The sequence below is a fragment of the Bos taurus genome, chromosome 15 (assembly GCF_002263795.3).
Source record: "Bos taurus isolate L1 Dominette 01449 registration number 42190680 breed Hereford chromosome 15, ARS-UCD2.0, whole genome shotgun sequence".
Taxonomy (NCBI): domain Eukaryota; kingdom Metazoa; phylum Chordata; class Mammalia; order Artiodactyla; family Bovidae; genus Bos; species Bos taurus.
In genome coordinates this window covers 46,159,225-46,181,035 of record NC_037342.1, presented here as the reverse complement: position 1 = coordinate 46,181,035, position 21,811 = coordinate 46,159,225, and the positions used below count along the sequence as shown (strand labels likewise).

At 40.3% G+C, this 21,811-nt stretch overlaps 1 long non-coding RNA gene across 1 annotated transcript in view; it reads left to right on the top strand.

The window, feature by feature from the left end:
* The window catches only part of LOC104974257 (uncharacterized), a 140,105-nt gene that overhangs the window by 96,216 nt on the left and 22,078 nt on the right, over positions 1–21,811 (top strand). The window contains exon 2 of the long non-coding RNA XR_811548.4: positions 12,695–12,861. This is a non-coding gene — a long non-coding RNA (uncharacterized lncRNA). The remainder of the gene's footprint in view (positions 1–12,694; positions 12,862–21,811) is intronic.

Sequence of the window (21,811 nt, the reverse complement as noted above, 5' to 3'; positions counted from 1 at the left end):
AAAAAGGAAATCACCCAGTTCTCCACAGTGATACTAGAGAGAGCCAAGCACCCAGAGCTGGAACTCGGGTGAGGCAAGAGAAGAGTTTAGGCTGTAAGGGAACTTGAAAGTGAGAGAGATTTAAATTTTGTCGTCTGGTTGCCTCACTTGCTTCACCCTAATTTCAGCCCTTCTTTTAGCTTCAACTAAAAATCCTGGCATGAACCAATCCATCTCTAACCCACTGATTACAGAGAAAAGGGCAGCTGAGACCACTGGGTCTCTCTTGTCTGACATTTCCCCCTGATTCTTTCCTTCTAATTGGCTCTTCTTTGACTAAGAGAATATGTCTGTTAAGGGACTCTGTTGGCCTCTTCTGAAATCAGGTGGGTGATACTTGACAACAAAAAAAGGGGTGGTGGTATTTTTCTTTTTCCCCTTTTATTTCTTTTGGCTAGTCAGATAATTAAAATGACATAAGACATTCACAGTACAAAACTAAATTTAATACATATGTTTGGAGAATTAACATAGGCATGAGAAATTTGAAAGATAGTAAGGCAAGGTGAGGTACATTTATAAATCATACTGGACTAAGGAGAAAGAGGTAGGAGTCTGGGACTTCAAAGGGAAGTAAAGTAATTCACAGGAAAACATAGAGATTTAATGTTTGTTAAACAAGTGTTCGCTGGTCAATCTAGAGAGAATAGGACACAGAGAGGACTTTGATCAAACTGGCCTTGCTAAGTTCCTCCCTGTTTAGCACACCTAGTTCATAGTATACTATAGTTATGTATAGTGTTGTATAGTTCTCTTTAGTGGTATTTCCCTCCTGGAACAGGCTCTATATTCTGTTCTCTTAGGCAGTTAGGTAGAAGTTCAAAGTTTCTTTCTGAGTCTTTTGGAACTTCCTTACCTTCAGGTTGAAATAATCTATACACCTAAGTGGCACATGTTGGGTCACCTGCACTGTATCCCATCAAAAGAGAGGAAGAAGAGGAGGAAAAAAATCAGGCAACCTAGGTGTTTCAGAAAAACAACAAACAAAAAACAGTTTTCCTTTGTTTCAACACCAGATGTATGTGGGGCTTTCCCCACAACAAGCAATTCTGCAGCACTAGCTGGTGTCTTAAAATTTAACTTGATTCTGACACTATGTATCTTTCTGAATGTACTGTCAGGTCCCACAGGTTAAGGGCTCAGTCCTAGGAGACTGCCACTGGCTTCACATGTCAGTTTCAGGCAGTAGATCTTCAGATTACCCTCAACTTCTGTATGACTTGGCTATAAATCAGAAGTTCCCGAAAGCTGCCTCTTCAGGTTTGATGTACTTGCTAGAGCAACTTCTAAAACTCAGGGAAGACTTATGTTTACTAGTTGAGTAAAGAATGTGATAAAAGATACAAATGAACAGACAGATGAAGAGATACATAGGTTGAGGTCTGGTGGGTTCTGTCCCAGTGGAGTAGGGGGTCCATTCTGCTCCTGGTATATGTGGATGTGTTCACCAAACTGAAAGCCCTTCAAACCTCATGCTATTGGGATTTTATGTAGGCTTTCTCACATAGGATTCATCTATTTTTAAGTTAATTTCCAGCCCCTCTCTGGAGAATGGGAAGTGGAGGCCTGAAAATATGAAACTTCTAATCATGGCTTTGTCTTTCTGGTGACCATTTCCCATCCAGGGACACAACCAGAGTTGCCTCATTGAAACAAAAGTGCTTCTACCATTCTTATTACTTAGGAATTTATAAGCATTTCAAGAACCTGTTTTGTGAACTGGGACAAAGATTACTTATATATTTCTCATTATAAATAACAATATTACAGAGGGAAAGACACAGAGGCATCAGATCCTGCCTTCAGTGGACTTCTCCCCCTACCTCTCAAGGCAGGGCCCAGCTGTAACCAGTAGGGCTTTGCTAGCCCTAGGTAGAGGTAGAAAGGAAGAGCGTCTTCTTCTGTGAACCCTGAGATTTTCCTGCTTCTGCTGTCTGACCCTATTTCCAGTCTACTCCCTTTAGAAAACATGAATTTCTAAGCAAATATTTAGGTGGCATTATCCTTGCAGATGACAGGGATATAAAAATTTGGGCTGATTTGTCAAGTTTGGGGATGGCTATCAGTACTAGTCTTCTTAAAGGTATGTATTTACATGGAAAGTGGACCCAAACTCCACTGTTGTTACTTTCTAATTATGCAAACTTTCAGTTCAGTTCAGTCGTTCAGTTGTGTCCGACTCTTTGCAACCCCATGAACCTCAGCATGCCAGGCCTCCCTGTCCATCACCAACTCCCAGAATTCACTCAAACTCACATCCATTGAGTCGGTGATGCCATCCAGCCATCTCATCCTCTGTTGTTCCCTTTTCCTCCTGTCCCCAATCCCTCCCAGCATCAGAATCTTTTCCAATGAGTCAACTCTTCACATGAGGTGGCCAAAGTATTGGAGTTTCAACTTTAGCATCATTCCTTCCAAAGAACACCCAGGACTGATCTCCTTTAGAATGGACTGGTTGGATCTCCTTGCAGTCCAAGGGACTCGCAAGAGTCTTCTCCAACACCACAGTTCAAGAGCATCAATTCTTCGGCACTCAGCTTTCTTCACAGTCCAACTTTCACATCCATACATGACTACTGGAAAAACCATAGCCTGGACTAGACGGACTTTTGTTGGCAAAGTAATGTCTCTGCTTTTTAATATGCTACCCAGGTTGGTCATAACTTTCCTTCCAAGGAGTTTGGTCACACATTTAATCTTTCTCAGTTTTTCAGTAACTAAGTTGGACCCTATAGGGCTTTCCCCAAACCAAACTGCCCACCCTCCCATGTGCTCCATCTGCCTCTTTGTAGAAAAGCTTTAGTCTCCCAGGTCTCTCCTGAGTCACAAAAGGCTGGCTTAAGACTTGATTTAAAGACTGTGAATTTGTAGTAACAAAAAATAGCAGCTGGGCCAGGAGAACTGGTAACAATTTAAACAACAGATCAGCCACATAGCAGTCACAGGACCTTTAGTTTCTTCTTGAAGTACTTAGATAATGGTGTCTGATACAACTTCCTGAGTTGTTTTGCAAATACTAGAAAACCTCCACCAGATGTAAGAAGTTAACAGCATTATGACTATGAGAACATGGCCCCAGACTTATTGGAGTCTGAGGATTCATGGTATTAACCCCTATGACAACAACTTGTTATATAACCATCAACCAATCAGAGAATTATACACAAGCTTATCACATACCTGTGATTCTCTCACTCACTTTACCTTAAAAAAAAAGAAAAAAAAAAGGAAGTCTTTTCTGAAATCTACTGGGGAATCTGGACCTTTTGAGCCGATATGACCCCTTGTATGGCTCTGTAATAAATGCAGCGTGTTTTGTAGCTCAGCTGGTGAAGAATCTGCCTGCAGTGTGGGACCCCCCGGTTTGATTCCTGAGTAGGGAAGATTCCCCAGGAGAAGGGATAGGCTACCCACTCCAGTATTCTTGGGCTTCCCTGGTGGCTCATCTAGTAAAGAATCAGCCTGCAATGTGGGAGACCTGGGTTCGATCCCTGGGTTGGGAAGGTCCCTTGGAGAAATGAACAGCCATCTACTCGGGTTTTTTGGCCTAGAGAATTCCATGGACCATATAGTCCATGGGTACAGTCTGCAAAGAGTTGGATAGGACTGAGTGACTTTCACTTTCACTTTCCTTCACCAAACCTTGGTGTCAGTAGATTGGCATTACATGTGCTAATGGACTCAGGTTTATAAAGGTTCAGTAACATTTCTTCTTGAGACTTTTCACGGTGTTGATGAAATGAGAATTCCAGGGCTTAACCTGAGATAGGGGCTCAGAATATTAGTTCTTTCCATCTCTTCTTCCCATTTAAGTTCTGCTTAAAGGAATCTCCGGTGTAAACTCTATCTCAGTCTCAGACAGGGATACTGAAACCGATTATGCAAAACTGCAAGTGTCTCAGACAGTAAAGAATCCACTTGCAGTGCAGGAGTCCTGGGTTCTATCCCTGGGTCAGGAAGATCCCTGGAGAAGGGCATGGCTACCTACTCCAGTATTCTTGCCTGGAGAATTCCATGAACAAAGGAGCCTGGCAGGCTACAGGCCATGGGGTTGCAAAGAGTTGGACATGACTGAGCGACTAACTTTGACTTTCACACTGTGTGAAACAGAACATGGAATTCAAGGATTCTTCCATCACCAAGCCAAGGGGAGAACTTACTATGCCTTTCTAGACATTAGGATAGGTTTTATAATTGATGATATTGAATACTTTAGAATCCATCGGTATGAATCTAGAAGAGCAAATGTAGAAAATTTACAGTTGTTGGGGATATAGGGTGGCCTCCATTTCAGAAGAACCTGAGGGATTTTAAGAATAGCCAGGAAGAATGCAAAGGGAAATTAAGTCAGAAGCTTAATTTGGAGTGTCCACCATGGAAGTGGTAAAAATGAACTTAGGGAAGAGCTCCCAGTAATATGGGAGCAGTCGTGGATTTTGCTGGCTCTGAAAGGGATTTGGTTGCATTCTGGTACCACTCATGAATATTGAAAACTTTAGAAGAGATTACTAATTACTAAAAGTATCCCTCGGGTTTGGGGTCAGATATGAGGGGGAAGCAGATCTAGGATTTTTGCTAATTTGGTCAAATAGAGACTTAGAGTTGATGTAATCTGGGACACCATTTTAGGGGAATATTTTTGAAGTCTCAATCAGATTATCGCAGACATGTTGGGAGGTCTGGGATATTGATTCAATTCAACAAATCTTATTGGTTCTACTATCAAAATATATCCTGGATTAGGCCACAGGCCATGTGTAGCACTAAGTGCTATCCTAATACAGGCTGTTATCATCTCTTTCCTGAGTTGTTGCAATAGTCTTCTAACTTACTCCCCTGAGTTGTCATTGTCATTGTACTTTACCTCATTTTCTCTGTCTATTCACACAGTATGAACATTTTAATAAGAGAATGACCCTTTTAAATAAAAAGTAAGATGTCACTCCTCTCCTTAGAAATCTCCAAGAACTTCCCATCTCTCTCTTAACAAAAGCAGCAAGTCCTACAATGTCCCACAAGGCCTTATGTCAGTTTCCTTTGTCACCACTCTATCCCTTGTTTTTTTTTTTTTTTTTGTGTGTGTGTTACAACTATATTGGCTTCCTTGTTAGACCTCACCTGCTTCCATCTTTGGAGTCTTTGCTTTTGCTCTGTCTGAAAAAAATTTTTGTTTCCATCACTTTCTTCAGAATTATGCTCATATTTCACTGTACCTGGAAAAGTATTTCCTGATGACCCTATATTAAATAGCAGTCTTGTATGCCCAGCACTCATTACTTTCTTTACTTTGCTATATTTTTTTCTTAGCATTTGTCATCATCTAACATATGATTTATGACCTAAATCAGATCCCTTACAAGTATACAGTGGAAGTGACAAATAGATTCAAAGGATTAGATCTGATAGACAGAGTGCCTGAGAACTATGGACAGAGGTTTGTGACATTGTACAGAAGGCAGTGATCAAGACCATCCCCAAGAAAGAGAAATGTAAAAAGGCAAAATGGTTGTCTGAGAAGGCCTTACACATAGCTGAGAAAAGAAGAGAAGCCAAAGGTAAAGGAGAAAAGGAAAGATATACCCATCTGAATGCAGAGTTCCAAAGAATAGCAAGGAGAGATGAGAAAGCCTTCCTAAGTGATCAGTGCAGATCAGTGCAAAGAAACAATGGAAAACAATAGAATGGGAAAGTCTAGAGATCTCTTCAAGACAATTAGAGATACCAAGGGAAAACATCATGCAAAGATGGGCATAATAAAGGACAGAAAGAGTATGGACCAAACAAGCTGAAGATATTAAGAAGAGGTGGCAAGAATAACCCAGAAGAACTATACAAAAAAGATCTTCATGACTCAGATAAACCATGATGTTGTGATCACTCACCTAGAGTCAGACACTTGGAGTGTGAAGTCAGGTAGGCCTTAGGAAGGATCACTATAAGCACAACTACTGGAGGTGATGAAATTCCAATTGAGCTATTTCAAACCCTAAAAGATGATGGTGTTAAAGTGCAGCACTCAATATGCCAGCAAATTTGGAAAACTCAGCAGTGGCCACAGGACTGGAAAAGGTCAGTTTTCATTCCAATCCCAAAGAAAGGCAATGCCAAAGAATGCTCAAACTACCGCACAATTGCACTGTATCTCACACACTAGCAAAGTAATGCTCAAAATTCTCCAAGCCAGGCTTCAACAGTAGGTGAACCGAGAAATTCCAGATGTTCAAGCTGGTTTTAGAAAAGGCAGAGGAACCAGAGATCAAACTGCCAACATCTGTTGGATCATCAAAAAAGCAAGAGAATTCCAGAAAAATATCTACTTCTGCTTTATTGATTATGCCAAAGCTTTGACTGTGTAGATCACAACAAACTATAGAAAATTCTTTAAGAGATAGGAATACCAGACTACCTTACCTGCCTCCTCAGAAATCTGTATGCAGGTCAAGAAGCATCAGCTAGAACCAGACATGGAGCAACAAACTGTTCCAAATTGGAAAAGTAGTATCTCAAGGCTGTATATTGTAACCCTGCTTATTTAACTTCTATGCAGAGTACATCATGTGAAATCCTGGGCTGGATGAAGCACAAGCTGGAATCAAGATTGCCAGGAGAAGAAATATCAATAACCTCAGATATGCAGATGACACCACCTTTACGGCAGAAAACAAAGAGGAGCTAAAGTACCCCTTGATGATAGTGAAAGAGGTGAGTGAAAAAGTTGGCTTAAAACTCAACATTCAAAAAACTAAGATCATGGCATCCGGTCCCATCACTTCATGGCAAATAGATGGGGAAAAATGGAAACAGTGGCTGACTTTATTTTCTTTCCTCCAGAATCACTGCAGATGGTGACTCAGCCACAAAATTAAAAGATGCTTGCTCCTTGGAGGAAAACCTATGACCAACCCAACAGCACATTAAAAATCAGAGACATTACTTTGCCAACAAAAGTTCATCTAGTCTAAAGTATGGTTTTTCCAGTAGTCATGTATGGATGTGAGAGTTGGACTCATGCTCAGCTTAAGAAAGCTGAGTGCTGAAGAACTGATGCTTTTGAACTGTGGTTTTGGAGAAGACTCTTGAGAGTCCCTTGGACTGCAGGGAGATCAAACCAGTCAATCCTAAAGGAAATCAGTCCTGAGTATTCATTGGAAGGACTGATGCTGAAGCTGAAGCTTCAATACTTTGGCCACCTGATGTGAAGAACTGACTCCTTGGAAAAGACCCTGCTGCTGGGAGGGATTGCAGACAGGAGGAAAAGGGGATGACAGAGGATGAGATGGTTGGATGGCATCACCGACTCGATTGACGTGAATTTGAGCAAGCTCTGGGAGTTGGTGCTGGATGGACAGGGAAGCCTGAATGCTGCCGTCCATGGGGTCACAAAGAGTCAGACACAACTGAACAACTGAACTGAACTGAACATTCTATTTATATCCTTGTTTATTTATTGTCTCTTTCCATTGGAAAGTTTATAAAAAAGTTTATAAAAATAAGTTTCTTTGTTTTAACACTTGAGTCCCTACCTTTTATAACAGTAGCTAGAACACAGAATGTGCCTCAATGATATTGACCATATGTAATAGTAATCGTTTCTTTATTTTAACAAAATTGGATCACATTGTACACAGCTATTTGTACCTTGCTATGTTTATTTAACGTGTGTTCATATTTTTCTAATAGATGTACAAGGCATTGTCTCATTTTTCTTAATTTCTGTATTAAATCCTATTGAAGAGATAGACTGTTTTCCTGCTTAGCATCTTCAAAATAATGGACTTTTTTTTTTTTTAATAATGGACTTTTAAACGATTTTCACATTTTGTTTTATGTACATTTCTATGACCAGTACTTTTCCATAGTTAGCTTGTATATGTTTATATATTTACTTAGAATAAATTCCTACAAGTAAAATTGCTAGGGCATGTCCTTTATTAAGGCTTTTGATACACATCATGAAATTGCCTTCCAGTGTACTGCTTTATATTTCTATTACCAGTATAGGTGCTAGTTAAAGGTGACATGATTGTTTGTTTTTATGTTTGTTGTTTGTTTTCATATTATTCAGTTTAAAATTATGTTGATATTAATGATATTTAAGATTTATTTATATTTTATTTATGATTTTTATTTCAGTTTTTTGGATATGCATTTTAAATTCTACTCATTTTCCTTTTGATGTGTTTATTTTTCATGTTTACTTATTTTAAATAAACTTTATATATTAAAGATGGCAAATTTTTGTCTTTATTATATATTGTTATTTTTTCCTTTTTGTTGTATCTTTAAATGTAATTGTTCTTGTTTTGCTTTATTTTTGCTATGTTGATCAGTCACTCAGTCGTGTCCAACTCTTTGTGACCCCATGGACTGCAGCACGTCAGGCCTCCCTGTCCTTCACCATCTACCAGAGCATGCTCAAACTCATGTCCATTTTTGCTATATAAAAATTTTAAAGTTTAAGTGAAAGTGTTAGTCGCTTACTTGTGTCCAACTCTTTGGGATCCTATGGACTGTAGCCTGCCAGGCTCCTCTGTCCATTGAATTCTCCAGGCAAGAATACTGCAGTGGGTAGCCTTCCCTTCTCCAGGGGATCTTCCTGACCCAGGAAATGAACCCAGGATCATTGTATTGCAGGCAGACTCTTTACCATCTGAACCACCAGGGAAGCACATAAAAGTTTTAAATTGATATGAAGTCAGATCTGTTAATATTTTCCTTAATATTGCCTGCTTTTGGTTTATTAAAAGGTCTTTCTTACTGAAACAGTGTAAGTTACTCAGAATATTTGTCACTTCTATTGGATTTTTGTACATTTGGATTTTTATTTTATGTAAAGTATGTGTAATTAACAAATATTTTCCTAAATGATATACCATATTTTTCTAGTCACATTTGTCAAACCCACTCCATTCTGTGTTTGATCCCTGGGTCAGGAAGAAGCCACCTGCAATATGAGGAGACCCAGGTTCGATTCCTGGGTTGGGAAGATCCCCTGGAGAAGAAAATGGCAACCCACTCCAGTATTCTTGCCTGGGAAGTCCCCTGGACAGAGGAGCCTGGAGGGCTGGTTAATGGGGTTACAAAGAGTCGGACACAACTGAGAAACTAACACTTTCACTTTACACTAGCTTTAGGAGTGTTAAAAACAAAACTCAACTGAGTGAATTTTAAAGATCTCTTTGGCTTTATTCAACGAATCATGTACTAGTCAGAGTCCAATCTAGTAGACAGAAGGGATCTCTGAAGAGCTATACAGTGAAGTAATTTCATAGACAGAGGGGAAAAGGAACAAGGAAGCTGAACTGGGCATAAAGCAGATCGGTTACTAAAAGCTTAATTTCCTTCTAGGGAATGGGTAGAATTTATCAGGCAGATTGCCTAATCCAAGCTGATCAGGCAATTCCTGATTGCATGGTGTTAGACTATTTTTGGGGAAAGCCAAACTATAACTGTCTCAGTTTTCTGTATAAGATTAGCATGAATGACTCAATTTAGGGCCTGTTTTTTTTTTTTTTTTTCCTAACGAAAATCAGTCCTGAATATTCATTGAAAGGACTGATGTTGAAGCTGAAACTCCAATACTTTGGCCACCTGATGCAAAGAACCGACTCATTTGAAAAGACCCTGATGCTAGGAAAGATTGAAGGTGGGAGGAGAAGGGGACAAGGGAGGATGAGATGGTTGGATGGCATCACCGACTCAATGGACATGAGTTTGAGTAAGCTCCGTAAGTTGGTGATGGACAGGGAAGCCTGCAGTCCATGGGGTCACAAGGAGTTGGGCACGACTGAGTGACTGACCTGAACTAAACTGATCAGTCTTGTTTTTAACAGAGCCTGTGACAATCTTCCTGCTTATTTAAAACACCACAGACTTTCAAGACAGAGCACTTTTCTAGTTTCCCTCCTTTGCAAACCTGGATGCACTTCTCTGTTGGATTTGCAGGCTCATCAAAACTTATACAGACATGCATACTGTAATTCATTATGGCACTGTTGTACAATGTTCCTCATCTACTTTGTCTCTCACTCTAAATGACCCCTTGGTTTCACTGGTCAGTTCAGTTCAGTTCAGTCGCTCAGTTGAGTCCAACTCTTTGCAACCTCATGAACCGCAGAATGCTAGGCCTCCCTGTCCATCACCAACTCCCGGAGTCCACCCAAACCCATGTCCATTGAGTCGGTGATGCCTTCCAACCATCTCATACTCTCTCGTCCCTTTCTTGTCCTGCCCTCAATCTTTCCCAGCATCAGGGTCTTTTCAAATGAGTCAGCTCTTCACATCAGGTGGCCAAAGTACTGGAGTTTCAGCTTCAACATCAGTCCTACCAATGAACACCCAGGACTGATCTTCTTTAGAATGGTTGATCTCCTTGCAGTCCAAGGGACTTTAAGGAGTATTCTCCAACACCACAGTTCAAAAGCATCAGTTCTTCGGCTCTCAGCTGTCTTTATAGTCTAACTCTTACATCTATACATGACCGCTGGAAAAACCATAGCCTTGACTAGACAGACCTTTGTTGAGAGCCCAGAAAAATAAAGTCAGCCACTGTTTCCACTGTTTCCCTATCTATTTGCCATAAAGTGTTGGGACCGCATGCCATGATCTTAGTTTTCTGATGTTGACCTTTAAGCCAATTTCTTCCTCTCCTCTTTCACTTTCATCAAGGGGCTCTTTAGTTCCTCTTCACTTTCTGCCATCAGGGTGGTGTCATCTGCATATCTGAGGTTATTGATATTTCTCCTGGCAATCTTGATTCCAGCTTGTGCTTCCTCCAGCCCAGCGTTTCTCATGATGTACTCTGCATAGAAGTTAAATAAGCACAATGACAATATACAACCTTGATGCACTCCTTTTCCTATTTGGAACCAGTCTGTTGTCCCATGTCCAGTTCTAACTGTTGCTTCCTGACCTGCATATAGGTTTCTCAAGAGGCAGGTCAGGTGATCTGGTATTCCCATCTCTTTCAGAATTGTCCACTGTTTATTGTGATCCACACAGTCAAAGGCTTTGGCATAGTCAATAAAGCAGAAATAGATGTTTTTCTGGAACTCTCTTGCTTTTTCCATGATCCAGTGGAGGTTGGCAATTTGATCTCTGGTTCCTCTGCCTTTTCTAAAACCAGATTGAACATCTGGATGTTCATGGTTCATGTATTGCTGAGGCCTGGCTTGGAGAATTTTGAGCATTACTTTACTAGAGTGTAAGATGAGTTCAATTGTGCAGTAGTTTGAGCATTCTTTGGCATTGCCTTTCTTTGGGATTGGAATGAAAATTGACCTTTTCCAGTCCTGTGGCCACTGCTGAGTTTTCTAAATTTGCTGGCATATTGAGTGCAGCACTTTCAGGGCATCATCTTCCAGGATTAGAAATAGCTCAACTGGGATTCCATCACCTCCACTAGCTTTGTTCGTAGTGATGCTTTCTAAGGTCCACTTGACTTCACGTTCTAGGATGTCTGGCTCTAGGTGAGTGATCACACCATCATGATTATCTGGGTTGTTAAGATCTTTTTTGTACAGTTCTTCTGGGTATTCTTGCCACTTCTTCTTAATATCTTCTGCTTCTGTTAGGTCCCTACCATTTCTGTCCTTTATTGAGCCCATGTTTGCATGAAATTTTCCCTTGGTATGTCTAATTTTCTTGAAAAGATCTCTAGTCTTTCCCATTCTGTTGTTTTCATCTATTTCTTTGCATTGATTGCTGAGGAAGGCTTTCTTATCTCTCCTTGCTATTCTTGGAACTCTGCATTCCAATGGGTATATCTTTCCTTTTCTCCTTTGCTTTTCACTTCCCTTCTTTTCACAGCTTTTTGTAAGGCCTCCTCAGATAGCAATTTTGCTTTTTTGTATTTCTTTTTCTTGGGGATGGTCTTTATCCCTGTCTCCTGTACAATGTCATGAACCTCCATCTATAGTTCATCAGGCACTCTGTCTATCAGATCTAGTCCCTTAAATCTATTTCTCACTTCCACTGTGTAGTCATTAGGGATTTGTTTTAGGTCATACCTGAATGGTGTAGTGGTTTTCTTCATTTTCTTCAATTTCAGTCTGAATTTGGCAATAAGGAGTTCATGATCTGAGCCACAGTCAGCTCCCGGTCTTGTTTTTGCTGACTGTATAGAACTTCTCCATTTGTGGCTGCAAAGAATATAATCAGTCTGATTTCAGTGTTGACCATCTGGTAATGTCCATGTGTAGAGTCTTCTCTTGTGTTCCTGGAAGAGGGTGTTTGCTATGACCAGTGCATTCTCTTTGCAGAACTCTATTAGCCTTTGCCCTGCTTCATTCTGTACTCCAAGGCCAAATTTGCCTGTTACTCCAGGTGTTTCTTGACTTCCTACTTTTGCATTCCAGTCCCCTATAACGAAAAGGCCATCTGGTCAATTTATATGTAAATTATTCTTTTGTCTATCAAGCACTGTATCAGAGTTCTATCTAAAAGGAAACTGTAACTTTGAATAATTTGGAATATGGGATTTATTCTAGGAGTTTGATATCATGAAGCAGTATGACTATTGCCTCTGTGATTAGTGATGGGCCTGTCATAGGGGAAGAGAGATAAATGGGGAGGAAAGATAAATATGACATGGGGGAGGATAATCATAAACTAGAATTCATGAGGATGAACTATAGACTGCTGTGGTCTCTTACAGCCTCCAATTACCTGACTTTGATAATTCAGGTAATCTACAAAAGAAGCTGGTATCCTTGGTCACGATATTAAACTTCTACCTGGCTCATGAGTCAGTGAACATGAAGGAGGGGAGCTGGATGGGAATTGATGGAGTGGTCAACTGATCCACTGCCCCACATCTACAAGGTGAGTCAGTGAAAACCTCTGTGAGTTGAAGATAGGTCCCTAATCAACTTCCTACATAGAAGAAGAATACAAAGAATATAGCTGCCGCTTCAGCTCTGCCCTCTAAATCTCACACAAAATATCTCTGTGGTTTACACTAACCTTGAACTATTAATAACACAAGGAAGGAAGTTCTAGAGAATGTAGTTTCAGTTTAACTAAGTAGACACAGGACAGCTCCACTACAGTCTTGATTTTCAGCCCCATAAAACTATGGTGACCACATGATTTGCTTTTAAAATGGGGCACTTTAAAGAGCGAAAGATGATGGGGCAAATGCCAAAATCCTCACAGCAATCCAGGCCATCTATTTAGAACATACATACTCTAAACCTGCAAATTATCTACTTTAGACTGGTATTTCCTCCAAGTTCAGTTTTTGATGTTAGTTGAGTTTATTCTTAGCATCATGCTAAATTGTATTAAAAAGACACATTCCTGTGGCAACCAAAATTTCTTCCCTGGCCTTTACAATCTTCTGCCATGGTGGTCTCTATAATGTGCATGTGTTCTTAGTCATTCAGCCAAGTCCAGTTCTTTGCAACCCTGTGGATAGTAGCTCTCCAGGCTCTTCTGGCCATAGTCATTCTCTAGGCAAGAATACTGGAGTGGGTTGCCACGCCCTCCTCCAGGTCTCTATAATAATGAGCTCTAAATATATTGTTTTCCTGTTTTCCATTTACTTCTGCTTTTTTCCTCCATGGAATCTTCTCAGTTTAAGTGAGAAGATTCTCCTCTAAGAGATTACTTCACTGTATAGCTCTTCAGCGGAGAAGGCAATGGCACCCCACTCCAGTACTCTTGCCTGGAAAATCCCATGGATGGAGGAGCCTGGAAGGCTGCAGGTCATGGGGTCGCTGAGGGTCAGACACCACTGAGCGACTTCACTGTCACTTTTCACTTTCATGCATTGGAGAAGGAAATGGCAACCCACTCCAGTGTTTTGCCTGGAGAATCCCTGGGATGGGGAGCCTGGTGGGCTGCCGTCTCTGGGATCGCACAGAGTTGGACACAACTGAAGTGACTTAGCAGCAGCAGCAGCATAGCTCTTCATAGATCCCTTCTGTCTACCAGATTGGACTCTGACTAGTACATGATTCATTGAATAAAGCCAAAGAGATCTTTAAAATTTCAGTTCAGTTCAGTTCAGTTCAGTTGCTCAGTCGTGTTCGACTCTCAGACCCCATGAACCACAGCATGCCAGCCTCCCTGTACATCACCAACTCCCAGAGTCCACCCAAACCCATGTCTACTGAGTCGGTGATGCCATCCAAAGATCTCATCCTCTCCTTCCATCTCCTCATCTCTGATCTTCCTTACACCTTCAATTTTCCTGTGTTGACTGTTATGCTCTACAGGGTTCTGTGTCAGCATCTCATTTCACTTTGAGACTTTAAACTCCTAGAGCATGGAATCTAACTATTTTGTTTGGTCCTGGTTCTTAGAACACCACTGGGCATGGTGAAAAAGGTGAAGAAATAAAAGTGTGAAATAATGGGTTGAACCCATGCCAGGCTTTAATATCTCTGGCAGTTCTGCCCTGTTGTCTCCAAAGGAGACCATTTCATCAAACCTCTACCACCTGTTCCAGTCCCAGGTAAGAGCACTGGAAGTAACATAGCTTGAAAGGTTACCTCATGTCATCACTCAGTTCAGGTTTCCAGAGATAAGTTGAAGTCATGGAATGACTGACAGAGACAGATTAACAAAGAAGTAATTATCATTTAAGGTAATCAGAGCCCTATTGGGGAGAAGTTCAGAGGCCTATCAGCACACAAATTAGGACCAGCTAACTGACATTTTAGAGAATCAGGAAAGTCTTTTTGGAGAAGATGTCATCTAAACTTGTAAATAAATAGTAGGAAAAAGTTAGAAGAAGAATTAAAACAGAGAATCAGACAGAATGAACAGGTAAAACTTTAAAGGACAAAGAGAGCATGGCAAACATAAAAATCTTTAAGCATGGCTGGTGTTTAGAGGAGAAAGTGGGAGGCCAAAAGAGGTAAGCCTGTAGAAACAGATAATGATAGTGCAGGGTGTCAGGAACAGAAGGAGGAACAGGCTTGGACTGGGGTCTTGTTTTGGATGTGTTGTATTTCAGGTAGCTGAGAGACATCCAAGTGTAGCTGTTTAGTAGGTATGCGTGTGGAGGTCAGGAGGTAGCTCAGTGAATATCACCTAGTGTGGTGGAGTCTTGACTCCTTCCTCTTTTTCATCCCATCCCCAATATCCAAACATTATCAAGTCTGATTATTTTCCCTCCTAAATATCCTTTAATATATCCATTATTCCTATTTCCATTTCTCATGCCCTAGTCCAAAGACCATTATTTTATGCCTAGATTAGCCCCCAAAACCATGTAAATGATTCCTCTATTTTGACTCATGCATTCCACCCAATATATTACCAACTGCTTTTTTTTAAATTTATCTTTTTATTGAGGTATAGTTGATTTACAATGCTGTGTTGGTTTCAAGTGTGTAGCAAAGTGATTCATATATATATATATATATATATATATATATATATATACACACACACACACATACACACCCACATATATATATTCTTTTTATATTATTTTCCTTTTTGCATTTTTCAAATTTTTATTTTATATTGGGGCATAGCTGATTAGCAATTTTGTGTATATTTCAGGTACACAGCAAAGTGATTCAGTTATACATACACATGTACATATTCTTTTTCAAATTATTTTTCCATTAAGGTTATTACAGAATATTCAGCAGAGTTCCCTGTGCTATACAGTAGGTCCTTGTTGGCTAACTATTTTGAAAATGGCAGTGTGTACATGTCAGTACGAAACTCCCAATCTATCTCTTCCCTCCACTATTTTCCTCTGGTAACTGTAAGTTTGTTCTTTAAATCTGTGAGGCTGTTTCTGTTTTGTAAATAAGTTCATTAGTATCATTTTTTTTTAGATTTCACATGTAAATGGTATCATATGATATTTGCCTTTTTCTGTCTGACTTACTACACTTAGCATGATAATCTCAGGTGCATCTATAATGCTAGCAATGACATTTCATTCTTTTTAATGGCTGAGTAATATTCCATCATATATGTGGCTCATTATAAGATATTGAATATGGTTCCCTGTGCTATGCAGTAAGGTCTCTTTGTTTATCTATTCTATATATTAATAGCTTGCATCTGCTAATCCCAAGTCCCAAGCATTCCCCTCACTTTGTCAACCACAAGTCTCTTCTCTATGTCTGTGAGTCTGTTTCTGTGTTGTAGGTAGGTTCTTTTGTGTCATACTTTAGATTCCACATATAAGTGATATATGGTATTCATCTTTCTCTTTTTGACCAACTTCACTTATTATGATCTCTAGGTCCATCCGTGTTGCTGTAAATGGCATTATTTCATTCTATTTTATGGTTAAATAGTATTCTATTGTGTATACATACACATCTTTATCCACTCATCTGCTGATGGACATTTAGGTGGCTTCCAAGATTTGGCTATTGTAAATAGTGCTGCTATGACCAATGAGACATATGTATTTTCTCAAATTAGCATTTTCTCCAGATATACGTCCATGAGTAGAATTGCTGGATCATATGGTAACTTTTGCTGGATCATGAAAAAAGCAAGAGAGTTCCAGAAAAACATCTATTTCTGCTTTATTTACTATGCCAAAGCCTTTGACTGTGTGGATCACAATAAACTGTGGAAAATTCTGAAAGAGATGGGAATACCAGACCACCTGATCTGCCTCTTGAGAAGTTTGTGTGCAGGTCAGGAAGCAACAGTTAGAAGTGGACATGGAACAACAGACTGGTTCCAAATAGGAAAAGGAGTATGTCAAGGCTATATACTGTCACCCTTCTTATTTAACTTCTATGCAGAGTACATCATGAGAAACACTGGGGTGGAAGAAGCACAAGCTGGAATCAAGATTGCCGGGAGAAATATCAATAACCTCAGATATGCAGATGACACCACCCTTATGGCCAAAAGTGAAGAGGAACTCAAAAGCCTCTTGATGAAAGTGAAAGTGGAGAGTGAAAAAGTTGGCTTAAAGTTCAACATTCAGAAAACTAAGATTATGGCATCTGGTCCCATCACTTCATGGGAAATAGATGGGGAAACAGTGGAAACAGTGTCAGACATTATTTTTGGGGGCTCCAAAATCACTGCAGATGGTGACTGCAGCCATGAAATTAAAAGACACTTACTCCTTGGAAGGAAAGTTATGACCAACCTAGATAGCATACTCAAAAGCAGAGACATTACTTTGCCAACAAAGGTTCATCTAGTCAAGGCTATGGTTTTTCCTGTGGTCATGTATGGATATGAGAATTGGACTGTGAAGAAGGCTGAGCGCCAAAGAATTGATGCTTTTGAACTGTGGTGTTGGAGAAGACTCTTGAGAGTCCCTTGGACTTCAAGGAGATCCAACCAGTCCATTCTGAAGGAGATCAGCCCTGGGATTTCTTTGGAAGGAATGATGCTAAAGCTGAAACTCCAGTACTTTGGCCACCTCATGCGGGGAGTTGACTCATTGGAAAAGAGTCTGATGCTGGGAGGGATTGGGGGCAGGAGGAGAAGGGGACGACAGAGGATGAGATAGCTGGATGGCATCACTGACTCGATGGACGTGAGTCTCGGTGAACTCCGGGAGTTGGTGATGGACAGGGAGGCCTGGCGTGCTGCGATTCATGTGGTTGTCACAAAGAGTCGGACACGACTGAGTGACTGAACTGAGCTGAACTGACTGAACTGATGGTAATTTTATTTTTAATTTTTTAAGGAAGCTTCATACTGTTTTGCATAGTGGCTGCACCAATTTACATTCACACCAACAGTGTAGGAGAGTTCCTTTTCCCCCACATCTTGTCCTGCATTTACTAATTGTATTTCTCTAATAATTAGTAATGTTGAACATTTTTGCCTGTGCCTATTGGCCACTTACATGTCATTGGCCACTTACATATGAAGAAAGGTTTATTTAGGTCTTCTGCCCATGTTTTGATTGGATTATTTGTTCTTTAAATATTGTCTGAGTTGTTTCTGTAATTTGGAAATAAATCCCTTACCAGTTGCATTGTTCACAAATATTTTATTCCATACTGTAGGTTGTCTTTTGTTTTGTTTATGGTTTCTTTTTCTGTGCAAAAGCTTTTAAGTTTAATTAGATCCCATTTGTCTCTTTTTATTTCCAAAACCTTAGCCTATGGAGGGAAAAAGTACAGTTGCAATTTATGTTAGAGAGTGTTCTGCCTATCCATTCTTACATTCAGTTCTTTAACTCACTGTGAGTTTATTTTTCTGTATGGTGTTAGAGAATGTTCTAATTTCATTCTTTTACATGTAGTTGTCCAGTTTTCCCAGCCCCACTTATTGAAAAAACTGTCTTTCACCATTGTCTTCCCTCCTTTGTCATACACTAATTGACCATAAGTGTATGGGTTTATTTCTGGGCTTTCCATTCTGTATCATTGGTCTGTGTCTGTTTTTGTGCCAGTATCATACTGCTTTGATTACTGTAGTTTTATAGTATACTCTGAAATCAAGGAGTCTAATTCCTCTAGCTCCATTTTTCTTTCTCAAGATTATTTTGGCTATTCAGAGGCTTTTGTGTCCATACCAAATTAAAAAAAAAAATTTTGTTCTAGTTCTATTAAAAAAATGCCATTGGTAATTTGATAGGTATTGCATTGAATATTTAGATTGTCTTGGGTAGTATAGTCATTTCAGTCAGTTCAGTTCAGTCACTCAGTCATGTCCGACTCTTTGTGACCCCATGAATTGCAGCATGCCAGGCCTCCCTGTCCATCACCAACTCCAGGAGTTCACCGAGACTCACGTCCATCGAGTCAGTGATGCCATTCAGCCATCTCATCCTCTGTCGTCCCCTTCTCCTCCTGCCCCCAATCCCTCCCAGCATCAGAGTCTTTTCCAATGAGTCAACTCCCCGCATGAGGTGGCCAAAGTACTGGAGTTTCAGCTTTAGCATCATGCCTTCCGAAGAAATCCCAGGGCTGATCTCCTTCAGAATGGACTGGTTGGATCTCCTTGCAGTCCAAGGGACTCTCAAGAGTCTTCTCCAACACCACAGTTCAAAAGCATCAATTCTTTGGCGCTCAGCCTTTCACAGTCCAACTCTCACATCCATACATGATTACTGGAAAAACCATAGCCTTGACTAGATGAACCTTTGTTGGCAAAGTAATATCTCTGCTTTTGAATATGCTATCTAGGTTGGTCATAACTTTCCTTCCAAGGAGTAAGTGTCTTTTAATTTCATGGCTGCAGTCACCATCTGCAGTGATTTTGGAGCCCCCAAAAATAACGTCTGACACTGTTTCCACTGTTTCCCCATCTATTTCCCATGAAGTGATGGGACCAGATGCCATGATCTTCGTTTTCTGAATGTTGAGCTTTAAGCCAACTTTTTCACTCTCCTCTTTCACTTTCATCAAGAGGCTTTTGAGTTCCTCTTCACTTTCTGCCATAAGGGTGGTGTCATCTGCATATCTGAGGTTATTGATATTTCTCCCGGTAATCTTGATTCCAGCTTGTGCTTCTTTCACCCCAGCGTTTCTCATGATGTCCTCTGCATATAAGTTAAATAAACAGGGTGACAATATACAGCCTTGACGTACTCCTTTTCCTATTTGGAACCAGTCTGTTGTTCCATGTCCAGTTCTAACTGTTGCTTCCTCACCTGCATACAAATTTCTCAAGAGGCAGGTCAGGTGGTCTGGTATTCCCATCTCTTTCAGAATTTTCCACAGTTTATTGTGATCCACACAGTCAAAGGCTTTGGCATAGCCAATAAAGCACAAATAGATGTTTTTCTGGAATTCTCTTGCTTTTTCCATGATCCATCAGATATTGGCAATTTGATCTCTGGTTCCTCTGCCTTTTCTAAAACCAGATTGAACATCAGGAAGTTCACGGTTCACATATTGCTGAAGCCTGGCTTGGAGAATTTTGAGCATTAGTTTACTAGCGTGTGAGATGAGTGCAATTGTGCGGTAGTTTGACCATTCTTTGGCATTGCCTTTCTTGGGATTGGAATGAAAACTGACCTTTTCCAGTCCTGTGGCCACTGCTGAGTTTTCCAAATTTGCTGGCAAATTGTGTGCAGCACTTTCACAGCATCATGTTTCAGGATTTGGAATAGCTCAACTGGAATTCTATCACCTCCACTAGCTTTGTTCATAATGATGCTTTCTAAGGCCCACTTGATTTCACATTCCAGGATGTCTGGCTCTAGGTCAGTGATCACACCATCGTGATTATCTGGGTCATGAAGATCTTCTTTGTACAGTTCTTCTGTGTATTCTTGCCATCTCGTCTTAATATCTTCTGCTTCTGTTAGGTCCATACCATTTCTGTCCTTTATGGAGCCCATCTTTGCAAGCAGGATACATGCTGCTATCAAATCCTTAGTACAGAGTCCAAACTGAGTTGTTAGTTGTGTAGTCATCAGTTCCATGTTTAAAGATAAAAACGTTTTATGTGACTAAGACTAAGGAATGTAGAGGGAAAAAAAAAACAAAACATTTGTCCTTTCCTCCTCCTTGAGAATTCCAGACTCCTCTCTCCTTGGGGATCCCCAGACTTATCAACCTGCTTAGGAATTGACTCTCTCATTCCCATGCCAAAGGGTCCAGTTGTTGACTATATTCTATGGGTCAGTGGTGATCCCCATGTTTTGGGTGAGTATCTCAAGGGCATTCCACCCTTTTCACACACAAAAAGGAATGTGATAATTAGAATGGCCATGGACAGGTGGGTTTATCAAACTCTCCTGCAAGGTCTTAAAATGTATGTCATCTGATTTTTCCCATAAAATTGGGTCAGAATTGTTACTGTGGAGTAAAACATACAAAGGTTTGGCCAGAAGAAAGAAATTTGAAATCCTGTTTTGTCAATAGCCAACAAACCTCAGAAAACCTCACAGATAGTGTTTAGCTTGGGGCCTGGGGAAACTTTAGGATACCATGAAGTTTATCTAGGTATGACCCTTATTCTGATATCAGAGGCCCTAGATGTAGAACTTGGGTTTGGGAGAACAGTAATTTTTCATTGGTGACCTTATGTCCCTTCAGACCTAAAAGCTGTAGCAGGTAGAAGCTGTCTTTTTGTGAGGAGGCATCAGAAGGAGGGCAGAGAAGTAGCAAATCATCCACTTATTGCAACAAAATGGAACCTCTAAGGAACTTTATATCATCTAGATCAGTGTTCAGAATTTGTGAGAAATAATAAGGACTCATATACATACTCCAAGTATGTAACCTTGAGGCAGTACTGTCAAGGTGAATTCTTTTTTTTTCCAAGTGAAGGCCAAAAGATATTGACCAGCTTCATCAACTGTATTATTAAAGAATGCACTATATAAATCAGTTACAGTGAAGAATGTGCTTCTGGTGGGGATGGATGTTAGTGATGTATGAAGAGCAGAATGAGACAGGAAGGAGACAGAGGCACAACCTTTAAAAGAATGATATAGCCCTTGAAGACAAGACATATACTGATTAGAACCAGCTAGGATGAAACGATTTCCACTAGACCTTGAACCTTGTTATGCATTCATTGTAGTTTATCAGCATGCTAAATGACACACCCGCCAGAGCTATGACCATTCTGAGGCCAACTGGAAAAGGTCAAAAAGTGCACAGTGATCCAACTCCTGAAAATCCTGGGCTTTTCCCCAAAATAGTTGGAATAATCATCCTCCTCACTAGCCTGTTAAGTTACCCAACCTATGTTTTGGGGCCTCTTATCTTCTGGGATGGCCCCACTCTGCCTATGGAGTGTGTCTTTCCCATGGCCTCCTGCCTTCTTGAGTTGGCCCAAATTCTGTTTATGCAGTATGTTTATTTCCCTGAATAAGCCTTCTTTCACTTTACTATGGCTCACTCTTGAATCCTTC